Genomic DNA, 11335 nt, shown 5'->3' with positions numbered 1-11335 from the left:
CAGAAATCTTGTGTAGTCATGACTAGACCTGAACTTTACAGCCACATTAAGACAATTACAAAGTCAGCCTACTATCACCTAAAGAACATATCAAGGGTTAAAGGACTCATGTGCAACAGGACTTGGAAAAAACTGGTCCTGCTTTCATCTTCAGTAGACTTGACTACTGTAACGGGGTCTTACAGGTCTCCCTAAAAAATCAATCAGACAGCTGCAGCTGATTCAGAACGCTGCTGCTCGAGTCCTCACTAAGACCAAGAGACTGGATCACATCACTCCAGTCCTCACTAAGACCAAGAGACTGGATCACATCACTCAGTCTCACTAACTGACTCAATCAGACTAAGACAAGAGACTGGATCACATCACTCCAGTCCTCACTAAACCAAGACTGGATCACATCACTCCAGTCCTCACTAAGACCAAGAGACTGGATCACATCACTCCATCCTCACTAAGACCAAGAGACTGGTCACATCACTCCAGTCCTCCTAAGACCAAGACTGGATCACATCACTCCTCCTCACTAAGACCAAGAGACTGGATCACATCACTCCAGTCCTCACTAAACCAAGAGACTGGATCACATCACTCCGTCCTCACTAAGACCAGAGACTGGATCACATCACTCCAGTCCTCACTAAGACAAGAGACTGGATCACATCACTCCAGTCGTCACTAAGACCAAGAGACTGGATCACATCACTCCAGTCCTCACTAAGACCAAGACTGGGATCACATCACTCCAGTCGTCATAAGACCAAGAGACTGGATCACATCACTCCAGTCCTCACTAAGACCAAGAGACTGGATCAACATCCTCCGTCCTCACTAAGACCAAGAGACTGGATCACATCACTCCATTCCTACAGACCAAGAGACTGGATCACTCACTCCGTCTCACTAAGACCAAGAGACTGGATCACATCACTCCAGTCCTCACTAAGGACCAGAGACTGGATCACATCACTCCAGTTCTCACTAAGACCAAGAGACTGGATCACATCACTCCATTCGTCACAAGACCAAGAACTGGATCACTCCCTCCAGTCCTCACTAAGACCAAGAGACTGAGCACATCACTCCAGTCCTCACTAAGACCAAGAGACTGGATCACATCACTCCAGTCTCACTAGACCAAGAGACTGATCACTCACTCCAGTCGTCACTAAGACCAAGAGACTGGATCACATCACTCCAGTCTCACTAAGACCAAGAGACTGGATCACATCACTCCAGTCCTCACTAAGACCAAGAGACTGGATCACATCACTCCAGTCCTCACTAAGACCAAGAGACTGGATCCACACTCCAGTCCCCCTCACTAAGACCAAGAGACTGGATCACATCACCCAGTCCACTAAGACCAGAGACTGGATCACATCACTCCTCCAGTCGTCACCTAAGACCAAGAGACTGGATCACTCACTCCAGTCCTCACTAAGACCAAGAGACTGGATCCATCACTCCAGTCCTCAAGACCAAGAGACGGATCACATCACTCCGTCCTCACTAAGACAAGAGACTGGATCACATCACTCCAGTTCTGAAGTCTTTACACTGGCTTCCTGTGTCTCAAAGAATTGATTTCAAAGTACTCTTGCTAGTTTATAAATCCCTTAACGGTTTAGGACCAAATTATATTTCCGATCTGCTACTACACTATGACCCCCCCAGACCTCTCAGGTCATCTGGGACAGGTCTACTTTCTGTCCCCAGAGTCAGAACTAAACAGGGTGAAGCAGCTTTCAGTTTCTATGCTCTCATATCTGGAACTCTTAGAAACCTGCAGATCCGCTGCTACTCTCAGTTCTTTAAATCAAGGCTGAAGACCTTTCTTTTTGATGCTGCCTTCTTTAAATTACTAATACTAAATGCTACTATCCTATGTCTTTTTACTGTAACTCCAACCTGCCTATTGGACTGCAGATGGAAATTAGCCCTTGGGCTACAATCTGGCTCATTTACGTGTACTGTTGGGCAGGTTCATCAATGTGCTTGCCTGAATTATAAATAATAAATAAATAATAAAAATAAATTATACTCTTTAATACTTTCTTAAATTCTTATGCTGCACTGTAACTTTTATTCTTGTTTTATGTTTCTATTTTGTTTTTACTGTCTATTCATGTGTTTATTAGTTTTTAATGCTTATGATTTTTAACTGTTGTACCTGTGTTTTATCTGTTTAACTGATTTTGTGTAAAGCACTTTGAATCGCCCTGTTGCTGAAATGTGCTCTACAGATAAAGCTGCCTTGCCTTGCCTAATGCCTTTAATAAAAAAAAGATTTAGGAAAATCCAACCTTTACGACACCAATGTTCTTTGTGAATGAATAATGTATTGTAAATAAATAAATCTTTTCCTTAAATACGAGGGCATAAGTATACACCCCCCCCCCCCATGTTAAAATACGGGGGCATAAGTCACCCCCTTATGTTAAATGCCTATAAAGCAGGATTTAGTTCTTTTCATATTTCTTTTTTTAAATGATTTTTTTGGGCATTTTCGGCCTTTATTTTTGACAGGACAGATGAAGACATGAAAGGGGAGAGAGGGGGGGGGGGGCATGCAGCAAAGGCTGCAGGTCGGAATCAACCCACTGCATAGAGGAGTAACCTCTATATATGGCGCTTGCCCTACCAGTGAGCTACCTGCGCCATATTTGCAGTTCTAAAGCCTTTCTTGAAATTGTCCCTTAACATTCAGTCAGTGGAATCTGTCCTACCAGATTGAGAATACAAACTGGATAAGATCTGATCTGTTATATAAAGTCAAGAACGAGTCCCAGTGTGTCATCAGACGCTGGTGAGACACAGCGAGGCGTTGTGCCGCCAAATCCAAACGAGTTTGTGAGGGCGACCCGTGGGCCCCGAGCGTGCCACGGCTGCGCTGTGCAGGGAACGTAATTCAGGCTGAACTCTGGCTCGGTGCGGTCCAGGTTGAGCGTCTGGGGCAGGACCCCGTGGTAGCAGCAGAGCGGTGAAGCCGCCTCGAGGGCCCCGGCGGCCCCCAGCAAATGCCCCGTGGCTCCCTTGGTGGAGGAGACAGCCAGGGTGTCAAGACTTTGCTGGAAGAGCCTCTTGATGGCGCGTTTTCCGCCGCATCACCCAGAGGCTGACGTGGCGTGAGCGTTTGACGTACGTCACATCTGCCGGGGAGACGCCTGCATCCCTGGGCCGCGGACATGCATCTGTAAAGACGGGGTCCAGTTAACTCACGTGGGACTCTACGTGTCCCCCCTGCAGGCAAGAACCCACTGTACTGTCCAGTAACAACGTAGGGTGGGGGAACACAACAATGGCATTTATAGTGAGTTTTGTGTCCGACATCTTTTTCAATTGATTGTTTCTCCCACAATGATATTTTTAATCTATTGGGTTTTTTTTAACCAATAATTTGACCTAAATAATTTTTGCTTTATAGGCTCATGCTGACGGCGACTCTCATATCTGTGAAGATCCATGTTATGTTCTTCTTTACAAACAAAATAAAGGTCAGACTGACTGACATGTTGATGTCATTCTTCTTAAATCAGTTATTAGAAATGTCTCCTGATATATTGTCTCTATTCAATGGTGTTTTTTTGTTAAAGGATCACAATGCTCAATACTATTATTCCCAATTTATACATTCTTTCTTTGGTGTTTTTTATTTTACTTTGGAATTTTGTTCTTGTATTCTGTCCTATAATTTTTCTGGTATATTCTATGTGTGTGATATTTATTGCTGAACTGAAATTGCTGACATCAGTGAAACTCCTATTGAATCGCAATGAATGAAATGGCAGTACAAATGAAGGGCACCCATGTATCGTGCAATAATCAAATCGTGACAGAGCACATGGTCCCAGCCATACTGTACCTCTACAGTAATCACCACATGTGTGGGGTGTTGGGGGATACTAAAGCAGGTTTTAGACCACAGAACCAGGTTTTATTGTCACAGCCAAGCTTGCGTTTTGGCAGTGTAAGACCCACGTAGACCAGAGTAAACGCTTAACTCGTGATGGAGACTTAGAAGACTGGAGACTTCGCTTCTTTTCTTAATACCCAAAAAACTAGCTACATCGCTTTGTGAGATAGATGAGGGTGCAAACTAGAGAGAGCTTTGGGTAGAGTTAACAGATATATAGAATATTGGGGTGCTGTCTTTGTTGGACTAATAATTTTTATTTTTTTGATTTTCTACTCTTTATGATGCCCTATGGGTGAATTACTACTTGCACTCTGTGTTATAACCACAGGCCTGAAATACACACAACAGGTCCCATACAGGCACTAATGGAAAGATGTCAGAGTGGGGACCAATGCCATGAGCGGCTGGTGGGGGTCCGGTGCCTTGCTGAAGAGCACCTTGGATGCCCAGGAGGTGAACTGGTCATCTCCCGCTACCAGTCCACCACCAGACTTTGGTCCGAACGGGCTCTTGAACCGGCAACCCTCCCGTTCTCACCAAAACTCCATACGGACTGAGCTACAGCCACCATGTTTATCTAGCCGTATAGTGTTTCTTCTTTCTCTCTCCCCTTTGAAATGTTACCATGTCCAATAAATACACTTTGTACCTGTATTTTGTGTCATGCTAAAATGAACAAAAACTTACTGACAAAAGAAAGGCAAGTACTGGAGGAAAGTGCAAACAAATAACCAAAATTTGTGTGGCAGAGATGTGTGTTTTGTCGGAAAACTACTCGCCTTCATAGGACAGTAGTTTTGTGCATTTATACAGTACATTATTTGAAAAAAGTAAATGGAAGCAGGAAATATTGTCCCTAAACTGAACTGAAACCCTAAACGAGTCACCTGAACGCTCCATCTCCATCACGTGGGGGCGTGTGTGGCTGGCATCCCCTGAGAGTCCATAACCCAGGATCTCAGCGTAGATCCTGGCTCCTCTCTCCACGGCGTGGTCCAGCTCCTCCAACAGGAGCACCGCGCTCCTCGCCCATCACGAAGCCCTCTCTCTCCGGGTGGAAGGGTCTGGATGCCTGCTTGTTGTCGTTCCATTTGGTGGCGAGGGCGCGCGCCCTGGCAAAGCCCGCCATCGACAGAGCCCCCACGCAGGACTCCGTTCCCCCTGCAAAACCATGGCAACTGCATCCCCGTGGCAATAAACCTGGCTGCATCGCCTATGGCGTGGTGCGCCTGTGGTGCTGCTGTGATACCGCATGGTTGGGACCTTCAGCTTGTGTTTGATGCTGATGTGCCCAGCAGCCATGTTGACAAGATCGAGGCACAAAGAAGGACTGACTTTTTTGTAGCCTTTTTCCGGAGCAGTGGCGGTGCGAGAGATTATCCAGTGACACCATGCCCATCCAACACCACCCCAGTGTTGAGCTGTTCCTCTGGGGTTTTGGGGTACCAACCTGAGTCCTCCAGAGCCAGCTGGGCAGCTCCGAGGGCCATTACAGTGGCAGGGACATGCTGTTGATCTCCCAAGGGAGGCAAAGCTCTCCTCCCAAACTGCCCCGGGTTGTCTCCTCTGGGCACCAGTGCTGCCACTTTACAGGACGGAGCTGTACTCCTCTGAGCGAAGAGCAACAATCCCACTCTGTCCTTTAATCAGGTTGTCCCAGGGTAGTGCAGTCCCCGTCCCCAGAGGCACCCCAGCCCTATGCCAGTAATAACAACCCTCCTTTTGGGATTTCCAGAGCTGTGGTCCTGGAGTCTTGGTTTGGACAAACACCAGACCGTCTTTTGAAGAAATGTCCTTATGTTTTGTGGTCTCAGCTGAGTTAGTCCACGTGAAGTGATAGAGCAGACATGCTGTTTATCTCTGTCAACTTTGACACTGCTGACTGACTCGTAGCTTTGGTGAATCCCCTCTTAATATCAGAGGAATAAGTATAAAACCAAAGTTGAAATGTCCCCCAGATACAACGGAAGTTTGTACCTCACCCGCCGAGCACTACTTTGAAGTTATCTGTCCATTTTGCTTTTATAAACGAAAACTGGTACATCCTTGAAACTGACAGATGCTAGATGGGATCCGCAGACGTGTCAACGTCAAAGGCGTGCCTCGTTCCCGCCTCATTCGGCCTCGGATTGGCTTAACCGGGTGTTCTTACCCTGTCCTTAACCAATCCCCACTCCCCAGGCCTAACCATCGATCCTTCTAGCAATCCGATTTAGGATTTCCCACTCTTGCTATTCTTAGTAGCATGTTTGAACGCCAAATTTGCTTAACATGTAACAATAATAAAAAAAATGAAATCAACCGACTGAGCAAGAAAACATATAACCGTGCCTTATGAAAACAATCGTGGTAAAATACATTATAATTATTTATATATAATTTTTAAGCTGCAAACACATTTTCAGGCGTTGAAAGGTCAGCTAAACCCAGGACCCGTAGAGCTATGTACCTTCTCTGAATCCCATCCGTGCTATGTACCGACAACCCATTAGCATTAAGCTAGCTGACATACTCAGACGCAGAACTGAGTACTTTTGGGTTGTTCAAAAAAACCGGTATGGCTGTGTCACCAGCAGTGACACATTTGTGTGAAAATCCAAATGAAGTCTTTCTAGACGTGCGAAGTTGTTACTTACATACGCAGAAACATTTAAGGTAAGCCCGTGAACTTAACGACAAAGTAGCAAACTTAATGTCTATCATGAGCAGGCTAGTGTAGCTACCGCTAGCATGGCTGTATGCTAAGCCCCGATACATACAATCCTCACTTAACTTAGCTAGCTAAGTATCAGTCATAGGGTGGGTTTTTTATCATAGTATTGACTATCCAGGAAGCTGTTTTAATTTGTCTCTTTATTCACATCACCTCTCCAACTTTGTCTCTGGAATTCACTGTGAGTGAGACAAAAGTTAACTTGTCATGTTTCTTTGAGTAGAGTTAAGCATGAAATACGACTTTTTGTACAATGGTAAAGTATGGCACTACTGCCACTGTACAATAAACGACAACCCTAAATCTAATCTAATGACACCAATTTTATTATTAGATGTTTTTTTTTTTTCTTTATAAGAAAAAACACCTATTGGTTTGGACATTTGTCTGCTCGGCCCCAGAGGAACTGAGTCTGAAGAGCCTGGAGGACACATCTACTTCCTCATACTATGATGTCACCTCCCAACAGGTATCCCAATGAGGAAAAGTACAGATCTATCACGCATAGGCAACTCCTCATTCTCCACCAACTGCTGCCCATCAAAGGTGCTGTGGAATGCCTTTTTGAGATGGGATTTGAGGAGGTAAGGATAAGCAACTGTCAGGTGGCTACTGTAATAACTTAAAGAGCCCTTGTTGATGTTTTTTTGGCTGTATCCCTTATGCTGACCATAAAGCATAATGCGCTTTACAGGTAGGCGGGCCAAAGACTGAGTCCGTTTCTAAACTCCTAAAACGTCATCTTCAGTATGTGCGTGAGTCTCCTAATAGAGCACCAGCCAACTGAAGAGGGGTCTGGAGGTGGACAGGCGGCGCCGGTGAGCCAGCAACCCCGTAGACACACGCCGGCTGTCAGTCGGACTATGGAGCTTCTGAACTCTATCACCGTCCGCAAATTTGCAGTTGTCCATCAGTTTTCATAAAACTGCCCATAATTGAGCTCTCACAGCTTTTCTCTCGCATAAAAGGTCTCCGAAGTGAATTGAGTGATGAAATAGCAGATGAATATTGTAAAAGGTTTACAGTTGTGACCACGGCATCCGCTGTTTTGTGACTGTTGCGGCGCTTTGCATTGTGGGATACTGTAGGTGGATAGACTGGTCCGAGGCATACTGGAGATTTTTCTTTCGTATCAGTCGGACATCAGGGTATTTTTGGCCTACTGCAGATGTGTTTGTTTGCGTACTGCATACAACATGCTACATTCAGGACAAATCATACGCACTGCTAGTATAGTATGTGGTTTTGAAAATGGCCGGAGTGTTTTAGGCAAATAATCTGCAGCAATGCATATGAGAAACATAATATATTCTTTAAACAAGACGCATGTAAACCTGTCTAGGAGACCCCAAGAGTACAGACAGGATGCTGAAAAGGAGTATAATAGTGGCTCTTTAAAGCCAGTTTTTGTGGTGTACCACTTGCTTCATTGCCTAGAGTCTGCTTAGTTATCCGTCATTGGCCTAAGTAAGTAAGTAAGTGAATAGAGTAATATATCACATCACCTTTTTTCAGGCTGGACCCATCTCGTCTTTCCAAGTCTGCATCAGTGGAGCAGCTGAAGCTCGTCAGGGAATCCATAGACCCGAGAGGGATCAGGCTCTGTGGAGGACAGCCGGTCCAACCACTGCTCAGGCAGCCTCCTCTCAGCCTCAGCCTCATCCTCATCCTCATCCTCATCCTCCGCCTCCGCCTCTGCCTCCACCTCAGCCTAAGTACTCGCTGCTGCATCCAGTCAGCCAGTTTCACCACCTCCATTACAACCTCATCCTTGGTAAAGATTTAATACTTTTATTTTTCTCTTGGGGGGGGAAAATACGTATTTTCACTGTGTTGTTTTTGAACACACTACATTGCTAGACAGTTCCCCGAGCTGTTGTTTGGTCCTTGCTCAAGAGTTCCCTGCAGTGTCCAGGAGGTGAACTGGCTCTAAAGCTACCAGTCCACACTCACTGTACGGGTCATACTGGGACCAACCCAGCTCCCTACGGACTCAGCTACTCTCACAATGCGCCCCCCCGTTTAAAGGACAGAATTTGGGATTGAACATATGTTTAGATGTTGATTTGATATTTAAGCAAAGTTATTTCCCCCTTTTTTTTTACTAAGATCATATTTTATGAAATTAAAAATGTACCACTTATAATGGTCCTAATCTTTCTAATTTGTGTTGAAGCCCTGATTTGTTTCCATACAACATAACATACTCCGTGCTTTGGTCTGTGCAGGACTTGAACCGCAACCCTCAGGTTCCAACCCAACTCCCCACCCCTATGACTAATCATTTTAGGTCTACGCGAACTGTAGACGGTTAGGAACGCAATGGACCAGGTGGGCTCTCAGGCTCCAGCTCCTGTACTGTTGTACTGATGTCAGCCTGGTTTACTCTTCCAGTGGCAGTAATAACCTTTCATTAAGCGCTCAGAATGGCACTGTTGAAATATTCGGTTTTTATATGTTTGCTAGATTTTTGGAAAAAGGTCATTCCACTTCAAATGTGCTTCATTGGTGGCTATAGTAAACACATTGGGACTTATGGTTTATCCATCCTCATTATTAATAATCTTATTTTAAGATGTCGAGGAAGGATTTGCAGTTTTTCTTCTAAGGGAAGCGACGGAGCAAAGAAAACTGACATTAGAGTGTCATAGCTTTTTAAAAAGAGGAACAACATTCCACCCGTTCCAACATTATACCCACCCCTTTATACTTAGGGTCCCTTACTCTTGATGAACATCTCTGCTCATACCTCATCATTCATGCACATTGTCATCCTCTCTCTACTTTTCATTATTGTCTGTGTGTAATCGGCTGTGTTCTTGTCTTTCTACCAGGAGCAGTATGAGCTTTTTGTGACCCTCCAGTCAAACTTCCCGCACGTGTTCTGTATGAAAACCTGAGCTGCAGCGGAAAGCCAGGAGCCACATCCCTCACCAGAAGCTGTCCTCTGCTGCTGAACTCAAGCTGAAGGAGGCCAAAGAGGCAGATCCAGGTGAAGTTCCCCCACTCATTCAAGAAAGATCCACAATGGAATTCCCCAAGTGTGTACTAGGATCAAACTGTAGCAAAGAAACAAATGCATGGTTCCTCTAACAGTGATCCAGAGCGACCAACGGACTTCTCTTCCTTTCCTTTCTGTAGAATGAACTTGGAATAGAAGACTTCCTGGTGCTGGAGTTGCTCAGATGGTTCAAACAGGACTTCTTCTCCTGGGTGGACTGTCTGCCCTGCAGCAGCTGCAAAGGCCCGACCCAGAACGCCAGCTCCCTCAGTCCCAGCACGGATGACGTCCGCTGGGGAGCACAGCGATGGAGAAACCACTACTGTCAGAGCTGGCCGGCTCTCCCAGATTCCCCAGTTGTTGTTTGTGTGTGTTTTGTTTGGTTTGTGTTATTATTAATATCATGTATCATATTTTCACATGATCATCTTTTAGTCTTATTTGGTTATATTTAAATAGCTGTTTCTCTCTAAATTATTTGTTAATGTTATTTTATGACTAGATTATTACTAGAGTGCACCGAATCCAGATTTTTGGGTGGGCCAAATAGCAAATCCCTCTCCCATCCTCAGTCCGTTACCCACAGTAACCGCAGCCTCTAAAATAGTCAAATGTACCAACCTAATGTGAATTCACACGTAGAACAGCACAATGCTAGCGCCAGATCATGACAGTTTTGTTTGGCAAATTTTCTCTAGCCGGTGTATGGCAAAGGCATGCTGGGGGGGAAATTAGAAAGCTAACGTTACTAACGAGGAAGCACTGGCTGTTGGGTCGCTTTGCCCCACTGTAAGGAGACTGTGGAGACGTCGACAGCCGGAGAAACTGCCTGGTTAACACCAGTCTTTAGCTGGGACTGTCCTTCCTTTGCTGTAGCTGACTTTGCTGCTGTCTGGAGATTCCTTCATGCACAACTTATTTCTGTTGTGTTTCACACCAAATGTTTTAACAGGGCATGTTGTGTGTGTGTTTAGGCCCTAAACAACACCTAAACTTTAGGGTCTTGGCACCACGAACATATCGGCATGTAAAAGAGAACATGTAGCTCGACTTCTTTTGACTGAAAGTCTGCCAACCATCACTTTTTCTGCTCATTTTCACTTTCTCACAGCCTGCGGCATTGAACGCTCCACCCTGTAATCAAGAGCGGCGGCGTTACGTCGACCAGTGTAGTGTGCCGATGGCAAGCGTAGGGCTCGGTTCGCTGGGAAAAACATTCTAAGGTTCAGCAAAACCCAACCCTGTCAAAAGCCCAATATTGAGCCGAGTCCTGGTTTTGGTGGACCCCTATTTTTAACTTAACCCAGCCTTCACGTCCTTTGTCACCCAGCACCACAGGTCAATTCTCAACCTGTGAGAAACGCTGTTGTAGTGTTGTGCATCAACACCCAGTTTCAATACCTAAAGAAGTAATCCCATCAGTGTCAGTCAGCCAATCAGCATGCAGCATGCTTTTACCAAGATCTAATCAGGCCTGTGATTGGCTGTCTAACGTTACCACTCTTAGAGACACACGGAAAAGCTCTATGTCACACAGAGATGGGCTAAGTGGTAGCAGCTGAAAAATAAATTATAAATGTGTTGTAATGTGTAATGTCATTTCTTTTTTGTAAAAGATTTTACAAATATCTTTTGGTATCAATCAAATCATTTAGGAACTAGTATCAAAGGTCACGGTATCGTTATTAGTACCGGTTTTATT

The 11335-nt window shown here is 45.1% G+C and overlaps 1 protein-coding gene and 1 pseudogene across 1 annotated transcript in view; one reads left to right on the top strand and one right to left on the bottom strand.

Annotated features, from left to right (window-relative positions):
- The window catches only part of oxsm (3-oxoacyl-ACP synthase, mitochondrial), a 15163-nt gene extending 5158 nt beyond the window's left edge, over window positions 1-10005 (top strand). Inside the window, exons 3-4 of the mRNA XM_032522414.1 lie at window positions 4293-4294; window positions 9991-10005. The gene's annotated coding sequence lies outside the window, so the exon portion shown is untranslated. The remainder of the gene's footprint in view (window positions 1-4292; window positions 4295-9990) is intronic.
- Window positions 2800-6110, bottom strand: LOC116693986 (3-oxoacyl-[acyl-carrier-protein] synthase, mitochondrial-like; annotated as a pseudogene).
- Window positions 10006-11335: the final 1330 nt, after the last annotated feature.

This window comes from Etheostoma spectabile, chromosome 8 (assembly GCF_008692095.1).
Source record: "Etheostoma spectabile isolate EspeVRDwgs_2016 chromosome 8, UIUC_Espe_1.0, whole genome shotgun sequence".
Taxonomy (NCBI): Eukaryota; Metazoa; Chordata; class Actinopteri; order Perciformes; family Percidae; genus Etheostoma; species Etheostoma spectabile.
Note: the sequence above shows the minus strand (reverse complement) of the source record. Positions and strands in the feature narration are given on the sequence as shown.